The 18430-nt window shown below is 36.3% G+C and overlaps 1 long non-coding RNA gene across 2 annotated transcripts in view; it reads right to left on the bottom strand.

The window, feature by feature from the left end:
- Window positions 1–13652: 13652 nt before the first annotated feature.
- LOC141582057 (uncharacterized) overlaps window positions 13653–18430 on the bottom strand; it is a 74160-nt gene continuing 69382 nt past the window's right edge. For both annotated transcript variants that reach the window (XR_012514902.1, XR_012514903.1), the window contains one exon: window positions 13653–15555. This is a non-coding gene — a long non-coding RNA (uncharacterized LOC141582057). The remainder of the gene's footprint in view (window positions 15556–18430) is intronic.

Here is an 18430-nt window from a genome sequence, read left to right as displayed (position 1 = left end):
TGCTTACTGAGTGTTATCCTTGGTGGAAGTGGCTTGTATTTCATTACGGGCAGAGCACTGCAGGGCTGTTTATTTCCTGCATCTACAGAGTATAAAAACAGTTCAATGAAAGGAATAGTTGAGATTGAGGTATTTGATGGAAAGGAAATGGGAATATTTGTTCGTTTGGGCAAGGAGGCAAGTTCAAAGAGGGAGACTTTTGTTTTCTAAAACTATGGTGAGCAGCTCTGGTTTCATGTCAAACATCAGGGTTTCATGCAGGATGTAAACATTTCCTGCTGGCCAAGTCTGTTTCTATAATGGTAACCCCATAGATTCTGTGCTACTTGCACTGTAATTGTGCCAAGAGTTCCTGTATTCAACAGGGGAGGTTAAAAGTCAGTCTGGTTTCACAGCTGTTTTGGGTAAGAATTGGCTTTCCAGCAGCTCTAGAAACTTACAGTTACACTCCTCAGGTAAACATTAATCAGTGGCTATAATTTCACAAGAGGATTGTAGAGTTGTTTGTAATGAAACTGGAAATATGCCTGTGTGGGTGTGTATTTCATGGTACCATGTAGGGCACTCAGGGACATTAGTTTTAAGAAGGCCATTAATGAGTGTAGATAACTGTAGAATTTTATTTCATAATTTCTTCAGGCACACATTAAGGTGAAAATGAACACAATTGAAAGTTTAAATGGTAGACCTTATTTTCCCCTTGACTTTCGGTACATTTAAAGATAGTTTATCTTCATTTTTTATTAATCTCAATTTGGCACTGATTCCCAATGCTTCGGGTTTCATTTTCTCTTTTCCTTAGTCTTTCAAGTACTTATTGATTTATAAACAAATACTTAAATGTAAGGAAGATGAAGAGATTTTGATTTAAAGCAATCCTAATGGTGAAAAGAAAAATTATTTTTAGCTATAGAGGAAACTCCCTCCACAGCATCTCTTTAACGGGTTTGGGTTTTCATATTTCAGGTCTTCTTAAACTTGGGGCCATTTCTATTCCTTTATAGTTTTTCTAATTCATGCCCAGAAGATAATATGAGCTGTCTTTGATAAACCCATTTTAGAGCTTGCTCTGTGATCTGGATCACAAAGTTGACATTGAGAATTATGTTATTCTTCTTGATAAAGGTTGCTAGAAATGGCAGAACCAATGTAAGAGATTTTTTTAAAGCACTTGTAAGACAGGACATCCCGTGGGTTTTTCTGGCTAATAAGACATGCTGTACACATCTCTACTCAGGAGGCAGAGGAAAGCTTTGGAAAGAGGATGGGGTATAGTCATCATGAATATTTTAAAGAGACTATAACATGCTAAGCACAGCCAAAGCTGTAATAAAAGAAAAAATAGAAAGCATCAATGTAAATGGTGAAAGCTGCATTTTATCAATGTAATTATCCAAGTCCTTTGATTTTTCTGGGGGACTATAAATGAAAAGAGGTGTGTGCAAGAGCCTTTCCGGAGAAGGAAATCTATGTCCTCTTCCATGCAACCTTCAACTAAAAATGAATGAGGAAAAATAATATATAGTTGTGTCTGTGTTAAGGTGTTTAGGTTTTTAACAAGAGAGAATAACATTAAAACACCTATCAAAGCAGTATTTTTCAAATTGATAATTGTTCAACAAATACTCTAAAGTCCTACGTATGTTATTGTCCTTGATGAAGAAGGGCCTTCGCTTGTTCTAATAAAGAAAGTATACTTCCCCTGTTTATAAATGGCATTTTGCATTCATGGAAGAAAACAAATTCAGTCCTTCATGATATAAGGTTTATCATCTGATGATATGGTAGCCCCTAGCCACACATGGCTGTTAGACATTTAAAATGTGGCCAGTCTGAATTGAAATGTGCTATGAAGGGTGAAATATATGTCAGATTTTAAATCCCACACAAAAATATAAACTATCTCAATCATATTCTAATTTTGATTACATGTTGAAATGATAATAATTTAGACACATTTGGTTAAATACACACATTATTAAAATTAATTTGTTTTACCTTTTAACATTTCTATTGGAAATTTTGTATTACAATTTAAAGTTGCACAGGTTGCTCACGATGTGTTTCTGACCTAGAAGCCAGTCTTAGACAGTTGCATCTCTATAACTTCAGGCACTGAAGTCACTTTAAAAAATAAAGGAAACAAGAGATTTCAACTGTAAGAAATGAAATAAGGAAGGATAGACTTTGGCTTGGATATGTGGAGAAGAAAGTTCAAGAAAGAGGAAAAAGGGGAACAATAGAATTAGGGAGTCAAATGACAGCAGAAAGCAAGGCGAATGGGTCAGATGATGAAATATCAATGCAAAATAACAAGAGTACCACAGTGAACACACACACACACACACACACACACACACACACGCACCACAAAGCTCCTATCCTCTTGATCGGTTACCCTATACTGCAGATCTCATATATTTGGTTTCCATGTAAATACAGCAAGGTTGATGGTTTTGCACTATTCTTGCTCATAAATTTTCTTCCTGCAAGTTTAGGTAGACTCACTTTAATGGTACAAGTTATTATTATTAAGTATACCTTCAGCATTTTATCTCTGCTGAAGTGATCATTGCTCATATCGTTGTTATTCTTCTCCGTTGGCATCTTCCATGCACTGTGTATCAGCCAAATAGTCTAGGTCTGAAACATCAAAATGATTTGACAGATCTACAGGCTCATATCTTGTCCCATTCTAAACCTTCAAAGTTATATGGAGGAAATATAATAAAAATTGATTCCACAAAGATACTCAAGCCCTCAACCTTCCTTACATGGTCAGGATAATAAAAAGATATATACCATACCAAAATTAATTTCCACTGCTCCCTTGGCCTTGGATAAATGAAAAACTATAGTTTTTAGTTTTATGGATCTCCTAGCCTTCACCAGCACCAATGTTGAGGAAATTAAACAATTAATCTTTCTTTTAATTGTATAGGAATATCAGTCAGTGAAGTAAACACAACTCATTCCACTCTTGCTCAATGAAAGTTATCTACTGTGAAGGATTAGCTGCCATGTTCAACAATAACGAAGTTCTTGTTTTCCAATAAAGAGGTTAATTGGCTCCAGAGAAAATACATGTACAGAACACATAGGCCTAATATTGGTTTTGTAAAGTCCCGGTGTGAGGGAAGTTAATGTTTCCTGTTTATTAGCTGTTTTACAACAATCTGCCCTTGACCAATAATTATGCTTACATAGCTGATGCTAATACGTGTCAGCGCAATAGCTACTTAATGTGTCCTCTGCACCTGTGTGCAATTGAGTTTGCCATCATCCCACAGCGTCCTTAGTCCCCACTCTTTGGGGGTTGTTTCCTATCTCCAAATGGACTAAGCACCTGGTTGGTGGAAATTCCAGTGTCAAAAATCAGGCTGCCGTTCCTGGACCTGTTTCCTTAAATTCTAAATGTAACCATCTGTTTTGCAGATCTATGTGGTTAAAAATGAGAATAAGAAAAGTAGAGGATACTTTCTAAACTGAAAGACTTCTTCAAGGAAATTCACACAGGTATTCCACACATATTCACTGGGGAGATGCCTCTGGGGTTTTGAGAGCATACCGAATCACTGCAGGATCTTGCCAAATTGCAGATTTAAGTAGGGCCTGATAATCTGCATCTGCAACAAGCTCCCAGGTAATCCTGACAATGCTGATTTGTGAGCCAATGTTGAGTAGCAAGGCATTGGGGCTCCTTAGGATCACAGGCATCATGATAACTACCTACTGGTATTTACTGAGGTACAAGCAAGTTATTACTTTCTGAGTAGCAACCACTCTTTCTATTTCCTTTGAAAAGGCTCATAAAACTTGCCTGCATTGTACCTCTGGACACAGAGAACCCCCGATAATTTTTGTGAAAGATAGATCATTACATGACAGCTCACTGAAACTGATTTTGTCCATGAGGATGACATAAGTCAGATGCAGCAATAGGCTTTGGAGAGAAATGCAGGAAACGTGACTTAAAGAAATATCGCAGTCAGTGTTCCCAACTGGGACAGTTAGACTCATGAACTCTTTGGTGTCCTACCTTTTTCCTTATTTACCTTCATGTTTCTTTCTCTCTCTCCTATAGATTATTTATTCCAGTTTGCTCATCTCACTTCATTCTGAGAGCAAGCTAATTAGGTTACAAGTGGCTCTTTAAAAACCATCCCATGTAATAAATAAGGCACATAAAGTTCACTGATGTCCAGAAACAAAAATCAGGACTAGTAATGGTCTCTGAGACTTTGATCATTTTAAAATAGAGTATCCCTCTGTCACATATTTTTTATGACTTTGGGAAATAATCATATTAAGTCCTAAAAAAATGATGACCAGGATGAAGAGCCTATATAAAAATAGACTGAAGGACAATCACTAGGCTGATTTTCTTTCACGATACAAGTTTTCAACAGTAGCTCTAAGCTAGCAACTTTTCAATTAAGTCCAATCTGTCACGGCGGTGGAGGAAACAGTGTGGCCGACAGGCCTTGCAAAGAGATTTGGCAGTGAGTGGCCAAGTTAGCATTTCTAACTGAAAATATGCTGTATTTGTTTAAACCATTGCTTAAATAGCACTGTGTATTTTTATTTCTTTGTAGGCATTTGTGCCATTAATTTATATGGTATGTAATTAGGCACTGCAAGCTCAGTATTGGAATCTCTGTTTTTTAGTCTTTCCCCTGTCTCTAAGCTTGCCTTGATGGCAGTAAAGCAGAATGATAAAATAATCTTTTCTTCCCATCTTCTTCCCTCTGCTAAACCTACACATAGGAAGAAATTTTTGTTCTTGAGAATGTTAAGTGTCCAAATCATCTCTGAGCCCAGTTCATGGTCAGCACTTGAAGGGAACACTTTGAGACAGCAGGAGCCTCTTAAACCATCCCACCACAAATCTATTACAATATAAAAGGACAGGAAATAATGCATCCCTCCCTCCTTCAAACTGTAGTGACATGACGCCATCATTGTAGCATAAAGTACCTTATTTTTCAAGGTTGTTCTAAAGAGCTGTGGAATTGTACATTTCAAGAGACTGCATTATTAACAAGGTTTGTATTATTAAAATCATACAGGTCATAAATTAATGGCAACAATATACCCTGTAACTAGACCTTAGTCGTGTTTAGTTAGAGACATTCTTATTTATATTGGTCTAATAACCAGGACCTTTCTCTACTCACTACATTTCAGCAATTTCGATTGGCTGTATCAATCAGTTCAGTAGCGCAAGTACCAGAACCCCTCGCAAGGGGCACATCAATCACCTCATGTTCCCCTTCACCTTTCCCTCTTTTCCATCTCTTTCCCATTCACTCTCCCTTCTCTCTCTTGAGTTGTGATTTATTTGGGATCTCTTGAACTTTTTTGATAAACAAGGTTATACACAAACCTAAGCTTGCATGTGGACTCTTACTCCCTTGCACTCTCCACTACTCAGTGTAATGTGATCAGATTTAGGAGGAGAGAAAGCCTACACATACGGATATTTCACTGAGGGCAGCTGCCCTGTATTCTTTCAACTGTTGACTGTTTTTGTGTAATTCAGAAGTCAATCCAATGCGTGTTTTCTTTCCATTTATAAATTTCCACTTTTAAAAGTCAACAAATTCTTCTTATTGCTCATGTGCTGATTATAGAGAATGAGTCTCTGTTCATGGTTTAAATTTCCCTTTTGAGATTCTCAGTGTGACCTTCAATTATTTCTGTTGGGTCAATGACTAGAAATTTTATAAAATAAAATAGTAACCAGTTGGGCCATGTGGACGTACACTGCTCTGTAGGACATGGAGTGACTTATAAGTTAAGGATATGAGTAACACAAAAGATATAACTGTGTTGGTGGTGCTGAATTTTGTTAGAGAACAAATTTCACTGAGGCTGACTTCAGCTCTACTATAAACATGCAAAGCAAGGGAGTTGCATGCGTTTTGGACATACTTTGTAAGGCACCATAAGGTCTATTTCAAGAAACTAACATAACAGTGGGTGATGCTAAATGCTACTGAGGAACTGGCAATATTTTGCACATATGGACTGACTATGTGGCAGCATATATAAATATTTCATTTGCTAATTGTAGTTAGTTATCAGATTGCACATGAACAGACAGAATGACATATGAGAAGTTCCAAGAACACTGTGTAACAGGACATACAGCTGAAATATAGTTTTCTCACACTTGAGATTTGAGCTCAGCAAACACAACTTATTCTGTATTCATTCATTAAGATTAAAATATTTTAAAAATCACCAAATTGAGAACATCGTTATGTTGTCATGTTCACGGACCAATGCCAAAAGGAATGTGAGAAACTAGAGCTTCAGAGCCACAAGCTCACAAATTGCTTGACATAATTTGGAATCAGTTGATGGTTCAATATCTGATTTCCCCCCAGATTAGGTACCCAATACCTCTTTTTTTTTTTTTTTCTTTAAATCATTTTGGAGCTTAACCGATGAGCTGGTTAGAAAAGAGAGAAAGGAGAAAACAATTTTTTTTTAATTGCAAAATCTCTGAAAACTGAAATTTCAAGTCAGTTTAAAATTTACAAGGCAAAAATGACAGAATTAGAAATGTTTACAATTGGAAGAGAAGCAATTATAAAAAATAACTTAATGCACTTCCTGTTTTATAAGGGATTTATACATCCATCTCCTATAGATAAAGTATCTCTCCATGATCCCAAGTCTAGTTTGTCAAGGCTAGGATTAGAATTCTTACCTCCTAAACTTGTGCTTTTTCCAGCTTCACATGCTGTCTTGATTACTATTAAACCTTTTGGGTTTATCTCTAGAATATAACTTGAAAGGCAGGGTGGTTTAGTGAAATGGGTTTGAATTTTCCAATTGGTAATATTTAAGTTCAAATCCTAGTTTAGTTTCATTGCCTTCATCTAGGAAAATGGATAATTAGACCTTGCTTTCAAAAATAAGGTTAATATTAGAAACACAGTACCCACAATGCCACAAACCTAAGAAGTTCCGAAAATGGTAGCTGTTATTATACTTATATCTTGGAGGCCTGGGTACTCAGTATGGACTCAATAAACAAATGACAAAATAAATGAAAAAATAACAGATCACATAAGAATGAATAAGTGCATGAATGACAATAGTAAGAAATGCCACTAAAAGATCAATGAAGAAGAGGCCTGTGAATATTTTCTTTGAGTTCTCTCCACACATTAGAAATGCTTTGTTTCCTTTTTGATTTCACTCATTCATCAAGTATGTTCTTTTAGCCTCTATAGTGCTGGAAAACATGACCCAGAAAATTAGAAAATCAAAATGCACTGAATGGCTCAAAAATGTGTATCAGCTCAGCACAGCCTAAATTGGAAAATCTAATTGAACACTTATCCAAACAGAGTTTTGTAAACCTTACCTGCACTAACTATTCAAACTCAAGCAGAAAACCTCTCCTAGGAATAGGCCAATTTAATTAATTTTACTAAGTAGTAGAGGGCAACATGGCCTTATGCCAGGGTATTCTTTTTTACTTTTTAAATGAATGTACACACAATTACCCCTTATACCATTTCAACAACCTGCTTAATCAGACTGCCTGTAGAAACTGGGAGTCTCCAATGTTAACTTTGCTAAGGAGTCTTTAAGACCAGAAGGGGTCGGCGGTTCCCTGGAAATGCTAAATGAAACATTCTTCTTTATGTTCCGCAGAAGCTGAACTTTTACTACATAAAGGTCAAGATAAGGCAGCGGAGTAATTATAAACAATAGCTCTGCTGAGCAGTTCAGCCCACATAATTTTCTAGCTATAAAATATGTAGAAGACCTTCCATGCAAGGGATATTTTACTTTAAAAGGATGTGGCCTAAAAATTGGAGAATAAGTGAGATATCCTTTTTGATACACCCTTAGTGCTTCAATTTTTATAAAAAGCAAAGAAATAACAAGGCAGGATGAAACACAAGAGAGAAAACCTACATGGAAATTTGTATGAGATTTTAAGAATGTTGATATTTTTCTACTATAGAAGAAATACTTGCACATTTTTTTTAAAATTAGGAATGAGAAGAAAAAATGTAAAACAAGGGAAAAACCTAATTCTTTAGTTCATCAGTATAAAGCTGATCTTGGTGAGGTTTTTTTTGTCAGCTTTGAAAAAAATCAACAATTGAGGCATAATTCTCATATAAAAGCACCCCTTTTAAGTATATAGTTCAATGGTTTTTGGTAAATGTGTACATCAAGTGACCACCACCAAAGCAAAAAGTTACTTCGTTTTCCTAGGAACTCAACTTTACACCCTCAGTCATGGTCCTTGGCCATCACCAATATGCTTTCTTTTTTCTTTTCTTTACTTTTTTTTTTTTTTTTTTTTTTTTTTTTTTTTTTTTTTTTTTTGAGAGACCAAGTCTCGCTCTGTCACCCAGGCTGAAATGCAGTGGCATCATCCCAGCTACTACAACCTCCACTTCCCAGGTTCAAGAGATTCTCTTGCATTAGCCTCTGGGTAGCTGGGACTACAGGCACCCACCACCATGTCCAGCTAATTTTTGTATTTTTAGTAGAGTTTTACCATGTTGGCCAGGCTGGTCTTGAAATCCTGACTTCAAGTGATCCTTCCACCTTGGCCTCCCAAAGTGCTGGGATTACAGGCAATAAGCCACCATACCTGACCCACTATACTTTATCATTATAAATTGTTTTCCCTTTGGTAAAATTGTATATAAATGAAATAGTACAGTACCTATTCCTTTAGGTCTGCTTCTCTTACACAGCATATTTTTTATATTCACGTATGTTGTTGCATATATTACAGATTTGTGTTTTTATGTTTCAAAGAACTATTTCATTGTATGGACATACTACAATTTGTTTACATATTTATCTCTTGATAGACTGTTGGTTTCTAGTTTTTTGCTATTACGACCACAGTTGCTATGAACATTCATGCTAAGTCTTCATGTGAATATATGCTTTCATTTCTCTTGGGTAAATACCTAGGAGTAGAATTGTTGAGTTGTATGATAAGTGAATGTTTAACCTCATAAAAAGAACCTGCCAAATTTTTTCCCAAAGTGATTGCAAAATTTTACTTTTTCCAATAGTAGCAAGAATATTTTCAGGTTGCTTTGTATTTTCAGCAACACTCCCCACTACCTATTATTTCAATTATTTGTCTTTTCCCAATGACTAATGATATTAAGCAACTTATCACATTTTTGTTCATTTGCACATTTTCTTTTCTGAGCTTTCTGTTCAAATCCTCTGGCTGTTTTAAAAGTTGTCTTATTGAGTTGCAGGAGTTCTTAATGTATTCAGGTTATAAATTATTTGTCAGAAATAAATATTGTCAATATTTTCTCCCAATCTGTGGCTTGCTTTTTAATTTCTAAATGGTGTCTTTTAAAGACTAAAAGTTTTTAATTTGAATTAAATCCAATTCATCATTTTTTTCTTTTAAGACTCATGTTTCTTTGTGTCCTAAACATTTTTGCCTATCCAATCATGTAAATGTTTTGCTCCGTATTTCTTCTAGAAGTTATGGGAAAAACTCCAAGCAATACTTTAACTGTATGTATTAAATTTTGATATATTTCATTTTCATTTATATTCAATTTATTCTTTGTAGTTAATTCTTGATTTCTCCTTTGATTCATGGCCTACATGGTGGTATGTTTTTAGGGCTCCAAATGTTTGGGAATGTTTGAAATGTTTTCTCATTTAGATTTCTATATTGATTTTATTGTAGTTAGAAATCATACCCATAAGGTTTCAATGATTTGAAATATTAAGACTGTTTATGGCTCTGTATATGATCTGTGTTGGTGAATGTTATCTTAGAAGAAAGAGCCAAAAACAAACAAACAAACAAAAAAAAAAAAAAAAACAGAGAAATCTCAGTCTTTCTTTAGCTTTCCAATAGATATACTTGTTTCAATCTGAAATACCAATTACAGATTGAGTATCCTTTATCTACCATGCTTAGGACCAGAAGTGTTTTGGATTTTGGATATTTTCAGACTAAGAAATATTTGCATATGAATAACGAGGTATCTTTGAGATGGAACCTACATCTAAACACAAAATTCATTTATGTTCCATATACACCTTATACATATAGTCTAATTAGGGATGCCTAACCCTGTATAAAATGACACAGCATGAAATTAAAATTTCTCTAAATAATTGAAAATAGCATAAGATATAGTAAATACTTGAAGATTTTATCTCATCATAAGAAATCAACAAAAAGGACTTTGCCAAGTCTAATCTCATATTAAAATTTAAGTATTTTTTGTAGAATAAATAATTTTATTCCCACATCTTTTAGTGGTATTATGTTACCAAATAACCTATCTTCCATAAAACTCTTTTAAAAAGAAGTATTCTGAACATTCGGCAGAAGGTTTAAACAATACGAGCTCAAAAGAAAGCTTATCTGACGAGAGTAGTTGGGAGCTGGTCAGATATGTTTATTTCATATAATCTGCAATACAATTCTTTCCATGCTAAGAAAAAATTTCAGAAAAATCAGCAATTATATAACTGGAAAGTGTTAGCTTACCAAAATAGCTGAAAAGTAAGAACAATAAGGGTTAAGAGAGCACTCTACTAAATTCCCAAAGCTTCAGTGATAAAATAAGATGCTAAGAAGTAACAAGTGCTAGAAAGAAGGATGAATTTTCTACAGCAGATTTTAGGGTCTTGCAGGGAATGAAACCATGTCTTCTCCATTACTTGCTAGCCAAGTATACACTCCCAAGTAGCAGGATTTCAGTGAACTGTGGAGGGCTATTGGATAAAACAATGAAGCTATGTGCTAACCAAAAATCACAAGTGACTACATGGGAAAAGGTTGGATGAGGCAGCAGAGCAGGGAAGGATTTGGGTGCCATGTTTGGAGAAGAACAACCTTTGTCTGGGCCTGGCAGCCACCGTACATAATTTACTTTTCCAATAAATTTATCAGGGTTTCTTTTCCAAACAATTGGTAGATTTTCCACCATTTGAATATTCCTTTTGAGTTCTCTTTTGATGCCATGAAATGATATCTGTTAGGAGTCCACAATACTAAAAATCTTAAGCGGAAAGAGGAAAATAAAAAAGAATTTTGCTTTCTTTTAAATTCAAATTAGTTTCCTCAAGCCACAGCTGGAATAGATTATTTTTGACCTTTCTTTAAGTCATAATTTATTTCTTTACAAGTCCCCACAATCAACGTTTTCAGGACAGTAAGAAAAATGTCTGCTTCACAGAGTGGAGGGCATGATTTGAAACTAAATTTGGGATTCTTTCCTCATAGTTTTTCAAAATCATCAGGCTGATCCAAATCATATTGAGCTGATAAATTTGCTTTGGTTTCACCCTCTTACTCTTTCTTTTCCTGATTATCTATAAGTTCTGACTTTCTGTGACCAGCCTGATTATTACACAAAATAATGCCTGTAAGCTAATAGTCTACATGTTTTCAATGCGGCCTATTTTTTCAGGAACTGTATGCTGTGTGAAAGGAAAATATCTTGGGACTCCCACATCACTAAGAAAAACTCAAGCTGGAAACTACTTAGGATAAACCCTGCCTCCCATTGTCTTCAAAGTTATCCCTCTGCTCACTGAGATGTATGCATATCTGATGGCCTCCTTTGGAAAGGCTAATCAGGAACTCAAAAGAATGCAACCTATTGTTTTGTGTCTGTCACCTATCTGTGACCCGGAGGCTCCATCTCCACAAGTCCTCCTGCCTTTGCTTCAAGTTGTCCTGTCTTTCCAGATGGAACCAATGTACATCTTACATATATTGACTGATGTCTCACATCTCCGTAAAATGCATAGAACCAAGCTGTGCCCCGACCACCCTGGGCACATGTTATAAAGATTTCCCAAGGCTGTGTCATAGGCATGTCATCAACTCGGGCAAAATAAACTTTCTAAATTAACTGTGACCTGTCTCAGATTTTCTGGGTTCACACCATTATTTATGCTCACAGCTCATCAACAACCCCATGTAGCTGATGAGAAAACTAAGTCTAACCAACATCAAATTACATGCACATACAAAAACAGTATTAAGCTAGTGATTAGGTAAGTGGTTTGCAGAGATACTTAGAGCCATCTCTAACAACTAGAAAAAGAAAAGATGGGAAGCCAAGTAAATAATAATGGTTATAGTGTTTATTTTTAAATTTGTCTTTACTTAATCATTTTTTAAAATTTTATTTTTTGTTTAGAAGCAGCATTTTGCTGTGTGCCCAGGCTGCGCTGCAGTGGTTTAATCAGGGTTCATGCAGCCTCAACTTCCTGAGCTTAAGCAGTCCTTCTACCTCAACCTCTCTAGTAGCTGGGACTAAGGCGTGTGGTCTCTGCAAAGTCCTTTGAACTGACTGCTCCATGGACTACATCATAATCAAGCCATAGTGACCCCTATGACCCACACATACACCTCCAGATGGCCTCCCAGAGCCAGAAAGTCTGAGGAAACAGGAAAATCTCAAAAGAAGAATAGCTAGCTCCTCCAGTGTCTGATTAACCAAGTTTGTGACATTCTGCCTTGTTCCTGCCTCAACTGATAAGCCAACCTTGTGACACAGGACCCTGTGACACTCCCCTATCAGCTTGCAAAAATCTCCTGAACTGTAACTTTCTACTGCTTACCCCAAACCTATAAAACCAGCTCCTATCCTACCACCCTCTGCTGACTTTCTTTTCGGACCTAGCCTGCTAGCACCCAAGCGAATAAATAGTCTTGTTGCTTACACAAAGTCTGTTTAGGTGGTCTCTTAATTCAGAGCAAACTTAACAGTCACATGTCTGGCTAAGTTTTTCATTTTTTTGTAGAGACAGGATCTCACTATATTGCCCAGGCTGGTCTTGAACTCCTGGCCACAGGCCATCCTCCCACCTCAGCCTCCTAAAATGCCGGGATAACAGACATGAGGCACCATTCCTGGCTACAGTGTATTTCTAACTCACTAATGTAACGGCCTGGAGTTGAAGTCATGAATTGCTATGTGGAAGTGTGGATGATGCAACACAAGAATCCAGGTAAGAGACAGAAACAAAAATAGATACAAGATTAAAGAATACTCAAAGTCAACCAGACACAGTGGCTCATGCCTATAATCCCAGTACTTTAGGGGGCCAAGGCAGGAGGATCACAAGGTCATGAATTTGAGACTAGCCTGACCAACATGGTGAAATCCCATCTCTACTAAAAATACAAAAATTAGCAGGGTGAAGTGGCCTGTAATCCCAGCTACTCGGGAGGCTGAGGGAGGAGTATCACTTAAACAGGGAGGCAGAGGTTGCAGTGAGCTGGGATTGTGCCACTGCACTCCAGCCTGAGTGACAGAGTTAGAGTCTGCACAAAAAAATGACAATAATAAAAGAATACTCAGTGTCTTTTGTACAGAAGGACTGTGTCCTTCCAGGTGGTCTTTCTGTCAATGAGATGTTGAAAACGCAGAATGCCCATCAAAGTACTACACCTGGGTTTAGATCTCAGGTAAATCAAAGGGGATCAAACTCCTTCATGCTTTGCAAATTACCTATCACAAGAACTTGAATTCTGGATCCTAAAAACTGGGAAGACTAATAGAAGAAGACGTAAAGGAAGTAAAGGAAGAGAGTTTCTTTTATCTCTTTTGGAATCAGAGATGATCTTAGACACCATTTGAAACAGAGTATGTTTGTGTGTTTTTTAACCATTTTATTGAGACATAATTTACCTACAAGTCACCCATTGAAAAATGTATCATTCAATAACTTCTAGCATATGCATAGCACAACAATCAGTTTGAGAACTTCTTTTAAAAAGTCATCACAGAAAGAAACACTATTTTTTAGCCAACAGCCTCCAATCCCTGCATAGAGACTCCAGTATCAGGCAGCCACTAACCTACTTTCTATAGATTTGCCTGTTCTAGACACGTCATATAAATGGTATCAAAAATATGTGGTTCTTTGTAACTGCCTTCTTTCACTTCGCATAAGGTTTTCAAGGTCAGGATATGCTACAAAAAAAAAAGAAAGAAAGAAAGAAAGAAAAAGAAAAAAGAAGAAAACACTTTATTTATTTTTATGACCAACTAATAAAAAAAGCAACTTCATTTCTTTTTCTGGCCAAATAATATTTCATTGTTATGTATACAACATGTTTTACTTATACATAAATCATCGACCTACATTTCGGTGGGGTTATTTCCACTTTTGTCTATTTTAAATAAAGCTGCTACAAATATTTAACTGTAAGTTTTTACATAGAATATATTTTCAGTTCTCCTGGGTACATGGCTAGGAGTGGAATTGCTGGGTCATATAGTAATTCTTTGTTAATTTTTTAAGAAACTGCTACTCTTTTGCAAAGTGTTTGCACAATTTAGCATTTAGCAAAATATTTCACATGCATTATCACTAATTTTTTTTTTTAATTACTTCTTGAGAAAAATAAATAGGGAAGAATAGCACATACAATTGAACTCCTGCTTTCTATGTCCTGACACCACCTTTGGAGAAGAGGTGGGATTTAGAAGACACGCTTTCTAGTCTCAGTTTCATTTCCAGTAAGCTGGATGACTTAATAGACACTTAACTTTTCCTTGACTCGGTGTATGTATCTGTGAAATTGGAATATTGATGTACTCTACCTGTTTGATATGATTGTTTTAATCATGAAGAAATGACAGACTTGAAAAGGTAAATATGCTGTGGAATTATGGGGCTCCCAAATTATTATTATTGTATCTATCATCTATTTAAAGAATCATGCAAACTTTTTACTTCAGTTTCCTTGCACTTCTTCCCTATTTTTTAAAGATAGCTGTTATTTGTTGTCTTAATTTTTTATGGGTTTTGCTCATCACCCCCTAAAGAACCCCATGTGTGGTGTTTGTGATTAATTAAACATGATGGTAGAATAAAGTATTTAGGGATCAGAGCACCTTCATTTAATAACTGACCTTGATTTACAAAATGTCATGCATTTTTAGATAGAAGTTTGACTTAACACAATGCCTGCCCTTCAAATTTCATGTCTCCTAGTATATGCATTAACAATATGAAAGGTGTCGGTCAGACTGTCCTTATTGAAAATATCCTCCCAATTGATTCCCTGTCAACATTTCAGTCCCCTGAATAAACCTTTTTTATACTTAAAATCTAGAACAGGTTGCTTTTTGTGTTTTTTCAAAAGGTTTTTTTTTCTTTTTTTCCAGTTTAAACTTTTAATGGATTGAGCAGCCCTCGCCTAACAATCCCAATGTGCCCTTTGGGGAAAGATTTCCATTTGCCTACTGCTGTACACAAATGATCCTGAGCCCTCTCTGGCTTGTTCCCCTTGGAGACCACATTCCACGGTTGAGAAACCCTGTGATAGAATAATCTGACTATGGTGTGGCCAAGGCCTGACGTGTAGAAGTCATTGTACCAGTTGACGGTTTGGTTGCTCTTTTACATTTTGGAGGAACTAGGTTGGAAAGAAAAACATGGAGGCAGAAAGCATGAATAATTTTTGTACGTTTGTTCTTTTAAAAACTGGCTTTGTATCTGTTGGAGATGACAGACAGGAGAGGGCTAATCCAGGAAGAACTGTTATTTCTGTAATTGAAAAGAAGCAAAATCAGAAGAGAAGAGCCATTATTCTGGCTGCGTTTGAATTACAGTATGTATTTAATTACCAGCCTTTTTTTTTCCTAGTTATTTTAATGTTTTATTAATCCTGTTCTTCAAAATATCTTCTTTCATTTACAACCACTGACAGAAAAAAAAAATGTGACAATTTGTTTTCCTTTGTGCTTAGTAGATGGCATTCTCTAACACTATGGGTCAACGTGACCTTAACTTGAGTTTTATTTTATGATACCTACAATGGTATCTTATCCACACCCCCTACTCTGTTGTGTTTTTATATATTTTTTTTAATTACTGTGGGTCAGTGGACCTTAACCCTTAATAGTCAAAAATCAAATTTTGAATGCTTAGCAGTTATTTGCTTACATTTCTTCTAAACTGAAATTACAGAAAATTAATTACCATTTTGGGGGAGGAAGGATAAAATGTGAAGGAATTAATTGGTGACTAGTAGTGTTCATACGGATTCACTGGCCATCTCAACTTCAAATAGCTAAGACCTTGTTAAGGAAATAAATTGGATTTTATTAAAGTGAGACTAAAGTATTGAAAGATATGTACAAAGGAGACTAATCTGCTTTGGAGATTTTTTTTTTTTTTTTTTTTGAGATGGAGTCTCACTCTGTCACCCAGCCTATAGTGCAGTGGTGTGATCTCAGCTCACTGCAACCTTTGCCTTCTGGATTCAAGCCATTCTCAGCCTCAGCCTCCTGAGTAGCTGGAATTACAAGTGCCCACCACCACGCCCAATTAATTTTTGTATTTTTAGTAGAGACGGGGTTTCACCATCTTGGCCAGGCTGGTCTTGAACTCCTGACCTTGTGATCCACCTGCCTTGGCCTCCCAAAGTGCTGGGATTACAGTCATAAGACACCACACTCGGCCAACATATTTTTAATATGGATGAGTTTTACTTTGGTGGTTCTCAAAATGGAGTACCCATACTGGCAACAGCAACCAAACCTGGGAACTTGTTAGATACAGAAATTATCTGGTTCCACCCATACCTACTGAAGCAGAGTCTGTGGAAATGGGATCCAGTAATCTTTTGTGTTAACAACCTCATCAGGGGATTTTGATGTTTAGGAGTTACTCCACAGCTCACTGATTCTCAAACTGGCTTTGCAGAAGAATCACATGGAGAACTTTCCAATAGATCAATGCTCAGATTTTACCCAAGGCCACTTACATGAGAATCTTTTGGGAGTTGAAACTGGGCATATTTTTTTTTAAAAAGACTCCCCATCTGATCCTAATGAGCAGCCAGGCCAGGGTACAGAAGAATATGTCTCAACCCTAGTTGCACTTTCCAATTTCCTAGGGAGATTTCAAAATGCCCTGATCTCAAGGTATCCCTCTATACATCTTTAAACAGAATCTCTGAGGATGAGGTCCTGAGATTGGTATCTATCAGAAGTTCCTGTAAAATTCTCCTTCATAGTCAGGGTTGATAACTTTGCTGAAGTTATTTGAATGAACTAAATGATCTCTCTAGATCTGTGCTCTTGATGCAGTTTTTTAACTATTGGGCTAAAAGATGTAAATTTATGTACACATTTTGTTCCCACTTAGCACATTTTTTAATTTAGTTCATTTTTTCCCCTGACTTTGTGGCATTTTAAATTCCCATTGGGGTGAATTACCTAAATGAGAGTTTGTTGTTAACAAAGGAGGAGTTAATGCATAAACCATCATTGATAAAAGGAAAAAAGAAGGGTCAGACACACACAAGGGTTGAAAGTCAACCACAAAAGGAATTTTCAGGTTATATGATCATCGATATGATGGAATAAGCCCTTTCTGGTGACAGAAGCCATCTCCACATTTAGAGTAGAGCAGGAACTTGTCTACGTTTTCTTCTGAGTCTCTAGCTCCATGATGCAAAAATGGATAAACACATAAAATCCAAGAGATCCACATCTTTTCATTTGAGTCCATAGGTCTATTAGGTACCAGGCAAAGCAGACTGTCATTGACACTTTGTCTCTCCCAATAAACCAGTCAACACGAAGGCCACCTTAAGATATAATAACATACAATTTTCTTGTAGTTCATCATGCAAATTTCAATGAATGCTTCATAATAGGACGTTTTCAAAGATTTCCTTGGTGAGTGGGATGGACTTTCTGAGTTTGATGCACACTCATCTAGGTCATTCATAACTATTACCTCATCTTAATTTCCTGTTAGGAATCTACTGCCAAACCCTATAAGTGTTTCCTGTGAATGGCTGTGGAGGTCACCATTTATCCTCTATTCACATTTGCCACTACTCCAAGTCGCCATCTCCCAAATTAGTCTTACTCTCATAATCTCTCTAACAAGCTGTTCTGCCCCAATGTGTCCTACATCTGGTATCATCTTGCAAACACAGCAGCCAGAGAGAATCATACTAAGGCACTGCTTTGTCATGTTACTACTCAAAAATGGCTCCAAATTTCCTTTAAGGTAAAATGAAAGTAACTGTGTATCTCAAATTCTCCCTAAATGAATGCAATCCTTCTCTCCAATTTTTATGCTGGTTCCTAAAGCAAACTCATAGCTCCAGTCTGTTGATCATCTTATTCTTTTCCATATATGAAAAAAAAATTCTATTGCCATAACATGGCAGCTCAGCTGTGCTTTCTACCACCCACCTAATGTCTCCATCTATCCAAGTTGTATCTATTCTTCAGAGTTCAGATAAAATCTCAAATCCTGCATCATATCATTGGTTTCTCTTTAAAGTTCTCTAAGCACTAAAATTCTCAACTCCTACACTCACTGCCCTTCTCCTCCTGTGCCCTGCTGGTGCACCTAAAATTCTTATCACAGGAATCAGACTTTAATTGCCCTTTCTGTG

Source organism: Saimiri boliviensis, chromosome 18 (genome assembly GCF_048565385.1).
Source record: "Saimiri boliviensis isolate mSaiBol1 chromosome 18, mSaiBol1.pri, whole genome shotgun sequence".
In the NCBI taxonomy this organism is placed as follows: Eukaryota; Metazoa; Chordata; class Mammalia; order Primates; family Cebidae; genus Saimiri; species Saimiri boliviensis.
This window is presented reverse-complemented; position numbering and strand designations above follow the sequence as displayed.